Source organism: Bombus vancouverensis, chromosome 7, assembly GCF_051014615.1.
Source record: "Bombus vancouverensis nearcticus chromosome 7, iyBomVanc1_principal, whole genome shotgun sequence".
NCBI classification, from domain to species: domain Eukaryota; kingdom Metazoa; phylum Arthropoda; class Insecta; order Hymenoptera; family Apidae; genus Bombus; species Bombus vancouverensis.
In genome coordinates, this window is record NC_134917.1 from 4,866,508 (window position 1) to 4,880,152 (window position 13,645).

A 13,645-nucleotide genomic window follows, 5' to 3' on the forward strand; every position below is an offset into this window, starting at 1 on the left:
AACGGTACTAAGAGAATCTATTTTACGGGTATGATGCAGATATGCGAATTTAGTGGAGACGTCGACCAAAACAATGACATATTCTTTCGGACCACTTTTACCGCTTGGTTTGCCCGTTATGTCCACGTGAACTGTATGCCAAGGTATGCTGATCTTAGGTATAGGATGTAATTCAGCTTGTATTTTACCTGAACTGGCCTTCGAAACTTGACAAGCATGACAATTCTCTACGAATTTGCGAACATACTTCGCCATTCCTTCGAACCAGTAATACTCGCACAATTTCTCAAGCGTTTTATCCCAACCTAAGTGCATAATTGACTGTTGCACATGGTTAATAACGGACCATCTAAAACCTCTGGGGACAATGGACAAGCAGTGAGTTCTGCCTTTTCTCTGTATTTTACGATGAAGGGTACCGGACCGTATTTCACATGTATTCGCGATATCTCCCATGAGCTCCTCGTTCTGCAATTTATTGACGATCTCAGAAATTTGGGGATCGCGACGTTGTTCCGCTGATGGTCAATCTTCGGAGGTTCCGGTCAGATTGATTTCCTTTTCTACGACTTTGGTGATCCAAGTCTACGGGGTTTAGCGAGAGGAACCTACGTCTTCAACACCTACGTCGTCTCGACTCCGTAGTGTCATATGGCTTCTCCTGCTGGGAGGTCTCATTCTTCACTGCAATCGTTTCTTTATCTAATCCTGACGTGACTAGTTCGTGGTCTTTGTAAAGCGTCTGGTCCGTCGGTTTCGTCATCTGTTACGTTATCGCCACCGATTTCTAAATGGGTGCTCATCTGTGGCTGGTCGGTCTCAGTGTCGTATTTTACTTCCATAGTTTTTACAAGGTGACGTATTTCATTGGCCCGGTTTCTATCCCTAGTTTCCGTAAATTCTTTTATATTGTTAATGTTGTGATCAGTATTACCTCTAACGTTTCTAAACTCGTGAGATAGAGTTTGAAGTTGTTCAAGAATAGTAGCAATTAGTTCCCTTCGCTTTGCCGTATTCTTGTCAGTTGTATTCATGTTAATAGATACGATACTTTCAGAAGAGTCACTATGTTCAGAACGTATTTCGGGTCTACTGTTTCGATAATGTACGAATGTACCTTCTTTTGATCAAGGACGTGGCCGTCGTCCTTCGCTATAGAATCTGTAGAGTTCCCGTTCAAGTTTCCTCTTAATGCGTTGAATGGATCCCGGCAGGAATCGCCAATTTTGTCACGTAGGAGACACAATAAATCACGAAAATGATAGATCACAGGTGATCTCCTCGCGTCGTAGTTCGAACTTTTCACAAATAAGGTGAAGAAATTGAACTTTATATATAGTAATAGAATTTATTATGCGAATCCAACAGAGTGACGATTCAAATTGTTACAACAGAAAGGCGTCGAGCGCTAATTTGGGAGGGTTTTTATACTGAGGTATTAGTCCCTCTGGAGGGGTTATCGTCGGTTGTATATCAGAGGTGGCTATTCCGTTACTATCTGATTGTTGCTTCGATAGCTGTGGCATGCAGGATGTTTAGTCTATCCTATTACTGCTTCTGACGACGAAATGTCGTCATGCTCTTCCTATTCGACCGTTCCGGGCACGCTCGGCAAGCGGTCGTACCGCAGGATTACCGAATCCACAGAAAGCACTGCCTCCGCCGCCAACACTCGCGGCGGCGGCGCGGGACGTCGCATACGGCGGGGGGGCGCGCCCGCGGTTCATTCGGACTCCGCGCTACTGCCGGCTCCCGGTAAGAGGAAGAAGAGGGACGCGAGGCGCGGGACGGATACCGACACCGACACCGACGCCGAGGCTGCCACCGTGGCCGCCGCCGCCGCCTCTACCATCCGCGATGGTGCCGACAGTGGCGACGACATGCGGAGGAACGAAATGAGGATCGGACCGGTCGACAAGCAAGCGACCGTGAAGGACGCGGAACCGACCCACAATCAGGAAGAGGAGGGCGTCGCATACCTGCGAAGGAGGGTGCGTTCTCTGGAGAGAGAGGTCAGTTGTCTCCAACAGAAGGTGGAACGACTGAACAAGAAATGCACGGAGAGGGCAGCCAAAGTTGGTAACAACGGCGGCGATGGACAAGAGGTGGAGGTCACCTCTAAGAAAATGCTCCCCAAGCCCCAACGGGAACTATTATGGATCCCCCTCCCCCACTTTTCCCACACCCCTGGTCAGCGTCGCGCCGTTTCCGCTGTCCCGACGGGTCGGGGAGTAATACACATACCAAGAGAACGGATAGATTCGGCGTTCCAGGACCTCGAGATCCACTATAGGATCTCAAGATACTGTTCCTCCGCAAGTCGGCGAGAAATAATGCCAGGAGGAGCGTTCCCCCCGGCTACGGACGCTGGCGTCGCCGCAAGAACCGCACAAGCACGATTGCGGCGGGCGAGAGACACCTCGCGGTCGACCGTGGAGTCGTCGGCCGACGAGGCAGGATTTACTACTGTCATAGGAGGAGGAAGAGGTAGAGCGGGGCGAAAGAACAGGAAGCCCACGGCGCAACCTCTTCCAACGGTCCATGCGCCGACCGAGGACGCAAGAACCAAGGAACGGGTATCGTCGTCTCTTCCTTCCTTCGTCGACAGCGAAAAAGAGCCTTGGCGCCCGGAACGGCGACCGAATGCGGCGGAACGAGAGCAAGGACTTTCGCGAAGGTGGCCGCTCGGCCTCCGGTGCGCCCTCGCACGGGAAGGAAATCCATGCGAGGAGCGGGCAGCGGCGATGGACTCGGAGCTATCGTGGCAGGAAAGAGACGCAACGCTAGTGGGCGGGACGCGCACAACGAGAAAGTGCCGGGCCTTCCCCGACCCCCATGGTGTGCCGGGGTATCGCTCACTGTGAGGGACGGCTCGGGCTTCATGTACAGGTATGCGATGTCGGTGGTGAAGAGGAAAGTCAAACTCTACGAACTCGACATCACGGAGTTAAGATCGAGGAGGGTGATCACGGGGGCGCTGCTGTTTGAAATCTCAAGTCAGGACGCTAGGAGCAAAGCATTGCGACTGGCCGAGCGGATGGCGGCCGCGCTGAAGGATATGCTCGCCAAGGTAACCGTGCCGCGAAGGACGGCCGAGCTAAGAGTGACCGGACTGGAGGACTCGGTCACCTCGGAGGAAGTGGCAGCCGCCGTTGCTAAGGCCGGGGCTGCCACGCCGACGAGGTCAACGTGGAAGTCATACGCTCCACTCCTCGGCGCCTCGGGTCGGTATGGCAAAACAGCAGAGGAAGAGACGCCCGGCCAGGAGGTAAGATTAACATAGGTTGGTCAGCGGCGACGACTCCAATGCTTCAGGTGCATGGAGACGGGTCACGTGCGCCGGGACTGCACATCGTAGGCCGACCGGTCGGAGCGCTACTACCGGTGCAGGACGGAAGGACATCGCGCCAGGGACTGCTCGGCTCGTTGCCATCACTGCGATGCGAGCGTGGACTCGGCGCAACACACGCTGGAGCTCTGCCCGGCGTGGGCGCTGCCGCGCAGCGACCTCATTGTGGAAATCGGATGGGACCTCCCGCCGTCGACGATCCTCGAGGCATTGTTGGTAAGCGAGAGAAGGAGAGCCGTGACCTCCTTCTATGAGCAGGTTATGGGTGCGGTATTCCCACCCTGAGAGAATCGATCGGCGAGGGCGCGGCAGAGGCCGTGGATTCGCTTCGGCGAGGCGCGCTAGGTTCATCGCGCCCACCGGTGGGGTTCGATCTTAGACGCTAGCAGCTCAGCGCCTCGGGGCCGCAAAGCAGTCCCGTTTGTCCGGGAACCGGAATGCCTGGCACGGCGGCTCCGGCGACGAGGCACGGTGTGACATGGCCGCACATCGCTCCATTAGAGGACGTATTGTTCGCGCGGGGTGGCCGGTGTGTCGCGCATGCCGGTTCCCGGGCCCCTCTCGATCGCAGCCGGGACGGTCATCGTGGAGGTTTTAGTCGGTTGGAGTCCGCTTTTCTCCAGAAGCGACGTGGTGTCTATTAAGACAATTAGATAATTAATTAACAACTCTCGTCAACACAGATTCAACTCTCTCTCAACAACGCTAACAACACTATCTCGACAACGCAATCCGCCACTCTCTGGCTTCTCAACTCATACAGCTATTAAATCGTTTATGTCCCTTAGCAACCCCTTGTCTTTTGTCTTAGCCCTACCACGCACATGCTCAGCAACCGCTTGTTTATAATTCGCACGACAGCCCCCCAGGCCCCTCGACTACGATACTACAATATTTTATTTTGAATTCTCGTGTGAAAAAACCAATTTCTCTACATTTTTAAACAATAGCCTTGTTCCGGTTGTGACGTTCTATTTAGCTGCCGCGTTCAGTAGCGTTAACTGACGTTTAATGCAACTGGTAATAAGCTCCACTTTCGGCTCACCTGCTATGGCTGGAATACTGGCACGGGAGAAGATTAAAGTTGTTTGAAAGTAAATTAACAATATGTAATGATTTATTCAAATCGTACTCGATTTCGATATTGACAATTGACTGACGGACTGACGGATATAAAATTCTTCAGTTAACAAAATGGTAATCCTTCGATTGACAAAATGATAACTAACTCTTCGATAGACAATGGTAATTATTCGATTGACGAACGGTAATTAATTATTATTCGATAGACGAACGGTAGTTATTGTTACTGATTTTTCTGAGTCGCTACATTTATTTATATCTGTCGGAGATGAAAAAATGTCGGGGTCTTTCTTTTGAAAGTATTTGGAAAGATCCCCAACGTTTGTTCAAGCTACCGACTTTGTTTACAGTTTAAATTGTCTTAATATCGCTATAAAAACATATTTAGGTAAATATAAAAACATAGTTAGATAAGTTTTCACAAGATATAGCTTTTTATGGCTTTAACTGCCTTTTACTTCAAATACTGTAAACATGGTTTCAAATAAACGTTTTAAATTACCTTGATTTAAAAGAAATTACCAATTTTACTTCCGCGCTACGGATCGTGCGGCGCGCGGGACGTGACACTGGTCAGTATAATAATGTTGTTTGCTAGTTGTTTTGGTGGCAGATATGATCATATATGTTCGGCCAGTACCTGATGAAAATCGGACTGGAGACGACGGACATCTCTCACCAATGCGGGGAGGGCAGGGACACGGCGCAGCACACGCTGGAGTTTTGTCCGGCGTGGGAGCTGTCCCGCTACACCCTGCGGCACGTCATAGACGAGAGATAGACCTCCTCGAGAAAGGGAGAGGAAGAGAAACTCTCACCCTTGCAGGATAACACGATAGAGGGAGATAGCGGTCAGGCAACCTAGAGCCGCTTCATCGTCGTCCCAACGTATCGCGACTAGAAGGGTTGATGGCGGTAGGGAGGGGGGGCATTTCCCTTAGCACCAAACTCAACAGTTAGGGGAATCTCTAGGACTGGCTCGATCAAAAGAACGCGGGAGGGGGGTACAAAGGAAAGATAATTCGTAAGAGGTCCCCGAAGCACTCCTGTCACACGCGTAGGATGAACATCATGGAGTTTTAGTCGGTAAGAGACTGTTGCGTCGAGCAACACTCTACCTGGACCAGGCCATACACCGCGGGCCAGAAGGACACCAGATGCCCGCTCATCCTTACGGCGTACCCTCAGTAGCCTTAAGTACCCGTCATAAATCCCAATAATTTGCTTGCTAAGGTCCTTCAGACCGAACAAATATCTTTTTCTAAATCACTTTCTAAGAACTATTGTCTACCACGGCTTGACAAGGGAATGTTGGGTTTTCCCACGTACGATGCTTCCCAATAGTAACTTTCTATCGAGGGCAGCTAAGACCCTTCCTAGTCCACCAACCTTCGTTTAACCAATTAACAACGAATCCTATTTCCCTCATTCTCTTAGCCGAAATCGTCACCAACAAATCCGATGGTCCCGTGCGCTAGACACACCCATCCTTAGCTTTCTTCCGCCACAGCATCGTCACTTAACATCACTGATTCTACATCCTTCAAACATTCAACATCCTTCGATCGGGTTTACACCCGAAGATCAGTCACTCACTTATCTTATACATACGCACCAGCGTAACTATCTTCTTCTCAAAGTTGTAGAAATAAGCTATCAATCACACCTTGTTACATCAGTGTCATATTCAATTAACCACCTCTATTATCCTAATCGAAATAGGGGATCGATCATTTCGTGGCGTCGATTATCTAATCGTAACGGGAATTTACGACTCTCGTTGGCGTGCTTCCTCGCGATCGCGTCTCTCCGCGAGTGGTCAAAACAGAGACCGACACTACTCTGCTGTTGCCGATTGTTAGCAGCAGCAGAGTGTCCATGAGAATTTCTCCACGTGCAAAAGAAAAGAGATATGACCATGTATTGTTCTGCTGCTTTTGATAATACGGGGAATCCCTTACAATTTATTTCTTATCAATTTGTAATATATCTATTTCTAGGAATATTATTTTCTTTGAAATATGTTGTTATTTCTTCATCTCTATGTTCACTAAAGTTATCTTCTGTACGATTTGTATTTTGTTTTTTATTACTAAGTTTAGCAACACTTTTTATTTTGGACCAACTTTTGGACAACTTTAGTTTTAGTTCTCTTTTATAAAATGAAATACTTAAAGATTTAAGTAAGTTTCATTTAAACTATCGATGACATCAGATGTGTTTATAGGAAATAATTATGCGTCCTGAGTGTGTATAGTGCATACGTATGTATACGTGTATCTGTTACTTACACATACTGAATCGAAACTTCAACTACTGAATATGCAGCTAAAAGTATAAAAAGTAGCAAATAAATATATCTCAAAAAGATAGAAGCTCGCCGAAACTTATGCCGAAATGCAAACTGATTTAGATGAATCTGTCGCTACAGATACAGATACATCTATAATATCCGAAGCATCTGAAAGAAGTAGAAGATCAGGAATAGAAAAAGGATTAATGAAGAAAAGCTATAACCTGATATCTACAGCATTTACCAAGATATCAGTCTCCAAAAAAGTAACTAATTAACTCCAATATCCCGCTCACCAATAAATACGACGCTTTGCAAAATGTACACCTGATCACTGAGAGAACCATTACAGCTTCGACTAACAATATTGTGGTATCATGAATGAGAGGCTTGGGGGTGTCGTGTGAATTATAAACGAGCGGTTGCTGAGCATGTACGTAATGAGGCTAGAACAGAAAACAAGGGGTTGCTAGAGGATAAAGGACGAATTAATAACAGTATGAGTTAAGATGTCAAAGAGTGCGGATTGCGTTGATGAGAGTCGTTGATTAATGTTGTGTTAATTATTATACGTTTGCTGCGATTAGTTCATGTTTAACAAACATTATTCTCTGTTCAATTAACACCTGTCCGATCTGCTTATCATTAATAAACTAGTTAAAGTAGTTACGATACTACAATATTCATCCAAGCCGATGCCATACAACCACTAATAGAGATTCTATATAAATTCATCGGAAATACGTCGGTAATACTCTCAAAACTATAAATCAGCAGACAAAAGTCCAGACGTCATCTATGGATACTTATCACAGAGTTACTGGAATTCTTAAAGATTTACGCAAAGATCTATGGTCATACAGGGTTACATGTAAGTAATATTCAAAGCAAAAAAGCTACTCAACCTTTATCGATGTTTTCAATAGAACTGCAACCAGTCACAATTAACAGAGAAATTTTTAATATTTCGAAGCTGTTTCTTACTTATTACTTCTTATTACTTATATGAGCTGCAAATATACGCTCACATAAGTAATAGAGTACAAATGCATAAAATATGCGAAGCAACATCTTTCTAAAAACTGTCTCTACAGAAACAGATTATTTATAAAGGATACCAAATAAAGAGAGAGTTAATCGCAAAAATAGTCAAACAAAAACGTACAGTCCGTTCTTAGAAACAAACAAAATATTTATATATACACAATAGAAATTCGACACACAATAGTTACATAATAAATCCCTCCCCATAGATCCTAACAAATCATAAGCGGAGGTAGCTAGAAAGTCAACAATTCAACAAGACAATGGGTATGAATAACAATTTCAATATGTTGATTGAGAAACTAACAAAATATTCTCATTCATGGAACAAATGATATCCCAACTTAACCTGTGTTATGGAACTATTAATCAGGTTGGTTATTAGAAATGGATAAAGGCATAATAATAACATGGAACTGCAATGGTCTCCACTCAAGACTTTCCTCACAACGCATGATATATAATAGATATATGCTTACTGCAAGAGACACAGGAAACGGACAGATCCTTCTACACAATCCGCATGTAAATTCACGCGTTCGTGGGGAGACGCGATCTCGAAGAAGCGCGCCAACGGGAGTCGTAAATTCCCGTTACGATTGACTAATCGACGCCACGAATCGTTCGATCCCTTATTTCTTGTGGGATAATATGGGTAGTTAACTTGAAGATAACACTGCTGTTAACAGGTATTATATATTTGCACAATCCAACAACATCGGTGTAATACAAGTGAATGGTTGATATAAGCTGACTACGAATGAGTACGACCTGAGACTCTGTTCGTGTTGTCGTATATGATGATGTGTTGTGTCGACTGACTGTATTCGACTTGTTGACTAACTTGAGTGGATCCTTGGTGAAGACTGACTTGAGCTGACGTTTGATCGAGACTGACTTGACTCTTCCGATGTCGTAGGAGAAGTAGTTGACTTGACTCTCTGGATATCGTAGTAGAAGTAGTTGACTTGACTCCTCTGATGTCGTAAAATAAGTAGTTGACTTGACTGATGCCGTAGCATAAGTAGTTGACTTGTCTGATGTCGTAGTAGAAGTGGTTGATTTGACCCTTCTGAAGTCGTAGGAGAAGTAGTTGCTTTGACTCTCTGGATGTCGTAGGACAAGTAGGGTACAGCGACGATGCTATGTCGGAGGAAAGCTAGCGATGGGTGTGTCTAGCGCACGGGACCATCGGATTTGTTCATGACGTTTTTGGTCAGGAAAGTGAGGGCAGTATGCATTGCTTCTGATTGGATAAACGGAGGTTGGTGGACTAGAAAGGGTCTTAGCTGCCCTCGATAGAAAGTTGTTATTAGGAAGCATCGTACGTAGGAAAAACCAACTTTCCCTTGTCAAGCCGTGGTAGACAATAGTCTTTAGAAAGTGATTTAGAAAAAGACATTTGTTCGGTCTGAAGGACCTTAGCAAGCAAATTACTGGGACTTATGACTGGCCCTTAAGGTTATTGAGGGTACGCCGTAAGAATGAGCGGACATCTGGTGTCCGTCTGGCCCGCGGTGTATGGCCTGGTCCAGGTAGAGGATCGCCCGACGTAACTACTTCCGCAACTGGAATAGCACGAGGCTTGTTTCATACTAATTTGCGGCGTACGACGACCTGATACGACCCAAAACAACGTCTATTGCAGTCAGAATGAAAAAGATCCTAATAACACTCATTTCGTGTTATATTTCCCCTGCAAACAAGATTACCACACAAGACTTTGAATTCCTTTTACCGCGACATGGGAAATGTGTAATTGTTGACGACTTCAATGCCAAATAGTGTTGCGTCGCATGGAACATCTGCATTCCAGCCGACGCTACCTAGCAGCCAGCGGCCCATCGCCAGCCTTCCAGACCCTCAATAAACTCAAGGACCCACCATAAAACGACACCTTTTAGCTGCATTGTTTCCACACGTTTGCCAGTCAAACTATTGTCTAGAAGTATTTTCGGTTATGTCAGAGTTTCGGAGAAGTCCTTGAGTTTATTAGGCTTTTAAAATTCACGGAGAAAGCGGGTAGTCGCCGAACGGAAAACCGAACACATGGCCACCAAAAACGGCTGGTTTTCCCCAAGAATGAAGTCACCCCGTTCCACGCTGGTGGGAGACTTCCCCATGTCCTTCTTCATTAGCAGGGGTCATAACCGATCGGCATCGCGGATGTTTACCCTCACCTCCTTAACGAAAAGTGTGAGCAACGAATCCGCGTTCTTCATTCTAAGGGCACACCCACACCAAGCTTTCCTCCGGTAAAACACAAGGGCGAAAAGCTCAGTCTCAATCAAGCATCTCGTCAAGCAGTCAACAATTCGAATACAGTGAGTCGACAAATCCATCATTATACGCGATAATCCGACTAGAGACTCAGGTCGCGCTCATTCGTAGTCATCTCATAGCAAATATTCATTCTGTGTTACACCGAAGTTGTTGGGTTGTGAAAATATATAATAACCTGTTGCAGCAGCGTTATCTTTCATTTAACTACCCTTATTATCCCAAAAGAAATAAGGGATCGAACGATTCGCGGCGTTGATTAGCAAATCGTAACGGGAATTTACGACTCCCGTTGGCGCGCTTCTTCGAGATCGTGTCTCCCCGCGAACGTGTGAAAACAAATAGGCGATTGGGATTCTAGATTAATATCGCCGAGAGGACAAGAATATTATACAATCAAGAAATTTAAAAATGATTTCAAATCTCAAAGGACTGAAAACAAACATTTCTTGGTAGACCGATAAAAATGACAAAAGAATCAGTGAACCAATAAAGTTTATGAAAGAAGCACAAATTTACTTACAAGCAATCTATACAAACAATGGGCTTCCAAGTAATGAACATCAAACCGAAATAAAATTTACTGCATTAAGAATAGCATCAAAACAAGTCAAAGACTTAATAAAAAATCCTAATCCTAAGAAAGTACCTGAAATAAACCTAATAACTAGCAAAATTTTTAACAGTTACGGGACAAAGCAATTAAATATTTAATCATCCTATACAACGCCATGTTGAGACTCAACTATTTTGCAACTGCATGGGTGTATGGAAAGATTACACTAATAGAAAAACCAGGAAAGCCACCAACATCATTAACAAACTAGCGACATTTGACCCTTCCTCCAACCATGCCTAAAATCCTGGAGAAAATGATTGTACAAAAATGTATAACAAATGCCAAAACATCATTCCAAACCACCAATTTGGATTTAGAAAACACCACGGTATTATCGAACAGATGCACGAGCTTGTAAATAAAATGGGAAAAACATTTTTAGATAAAGAGATCTGCAATGTTGTTTTCCTTGATCTAGAAACAGCATTTGAGTACTGCATGATAAACTAATATAAAATCTCCAAAATAAATTGCCAAAGGACATAACAGCAATCAGAACTACCTATCTCAATAACAGAGCTTTCTTTATTCAAGCACTCAATGAAACATCAAATATGAACAGATATCAATCAGGGACGCATTCTTGGTCCTATTTTATTCTCCACTTATGTGGCCAATGTATCGTCGCAAGTAAGAAGCAACATTTTCATGTATAGCGAAAACAATCAAAACTGTTCTCAACAACTGCAACAAGCTCTTTTTTGGCTCGAGGAATGGGCTGCTGAAAGAGGTATTAAAATTAACCAACCAATATGAACTTGTATCGTGTTAAACAATGAAGCTCTTCCGTTTAATAACGAAGTGACGTATTTGAGAATGACCTTAGATAAAAGACTTACGTGGAAACCACAGATATGACTGATTAAAATAAAAGCTCGAGCTGTAATTGACAATATATGATGACTACTGTATATTCGACAACTCGCGGGGAGACGCAGTCGCGAGGAAACACGTCAACAGGAGTCGTAAATTCCCGTTACGATTATAATAATCGACGCCGCGAAAAGATCGATCCCCTGATTTCCGTTGAGATAATAGGGGTGGTTAAGATAGTATAACGCTGCGATTAAGAGGGTTATAAACTTTATATTTCCAACACTTAAGAGGTACACTGATGAGTATGTATAAGTTAAGTAAGTGATTGATTTAAGGAGAGTAACCCAGTGATGACATGTTGACTATTCTAACGATGAAGAATAATTAAAGTACAGCGACGATGCTGTGTCGGAGGAAAGCTAGCAATGAGTGTGTCTAGCGCACGGGACTATCGGATTTGTTGATGACAATTTTGGTTAGCAGAGTGAGGGCAGTAGACATTGCTTCTGATTCGATAAACGAAGGTTGGTGGATTAGGAAGAGTCTTAGCCGCCCTCGATAGGAAGTTGCTAGCGGAAAGCATCATACGTGAGAAAAACTAACTTTCCCATGTCAAGCCGTGGTAAACAATAATCTTTAGAAAACGATTTAGAAAAAAGACCTTGGCTAGAAAATTCCTGAGGTTTATGATGGGTCCTTAAGACTATGGCGGCACTCGACAACAAATACCGCCACTCGACACTAACTTTTGCCGGACGACGGTAGCGCAGTGGTTAGCGCCTTAGGTTACGAACATTCGGGACCCGGGTTCGAATCCCGGCGCCCGTAGTCCTATTTTTCTTCCACGCATTTAAATTAGAAGAAAAATATCAGTACCCCAGCAGCGATGTCTTCAGCCAGCAGCTACAAGTATTACGGACAACAACTACACCTCCAAACTATTGGGGGTGCGCAGTAAGGATGAGCGGACATCTGGCTGCCATCTTGCCCGCGGTGTGTGGCCTGGTCTCTGATATGGATTGATGTCACACACACGTGGCCTGACGGAAATTTGCTTGAAAACACGCGTGGCAGTCAACGTGTTAACATTAAAATAATAAAGTCTTAGTCTTAATTACACAAACGCGAGAGATCTACCGCAAGAAGAGGAAAGGCGGGGGGAGGCCATGGATATGGACTTAGTAAAGTAGATTCATGCGGCTTCTCCAGACCAACTTGGGGCGATGGAAAAGGGCACAAGACCTGGACGGCTTTGTCGTTATGACGTTGGACGTCAGCACCGGGCACACCCGCCGCAGAGATCCTGCACGAGCAGGGCAAGGGGTATGCCGCGATCGAGTGGGTTGGGATGGTGCTGATGGGCGTATATGTCTCTCCGAACAGTGGCCTGGTCGCGTTTGACGCATTCCTGGACGGGGTTGACGATTGCGTGAGACGATACCTTTCACGTCAGGTCGTCCTCGTCATGGGAGACTTTAATGCTCACTCCTCGCAATGGGGGAACACAAGGACAGATGCTCGTGGCCGAGTGTGTCAGGCTGGGCCGGGCCTCGAGCTCTTCTAACTTAATAGAGACTCGACCACCACATGCGTAGCGTGGAGAGGGGGTGTTCCGTCGTCGATATAACATGGGGTATCACCGATGCCATCCGACGGGTCTCAGGCTGGAGAGTAACTGAGGGGGTTGAGATTTTCTCAGACCACCTCTACATATTCATGGAGGGCGGACCGGAGACAATGCCCGCGGCATCAGAGGAATGGAACGCTTCCACCCACCACCAAGATGGCACCTCATGGATTGAGGCTGCGAGATGCTCCAGGCAACAGCCATTGTCGCAGCCTGGAGCTGGAACGCCCGTACAGAGGAGGCGGAAAACCTTTGCCGAGACATGAAAGCGGCGTGTGATGTGTAAATGCCACGCTCTGTGCCTGGGGCTAGACAGAACGGGAATGTGTACTGGTGGATCCCGGAGATCGCAGAGCTACGGACGAGGTGCATTCGGAGCCGCAGGCGGTTCCAGAGAGCCCGCCGTCGGCGGTTTCATGACGAGGAAGAGATCTCCCTTTGCTAGGAGACATATAGTGGGATGCGACGCATCTGACAGCGGAGGATCAAGAGCGCTAAAGCCCGATCATGGATGGACCTCGTCCAATCGACGGG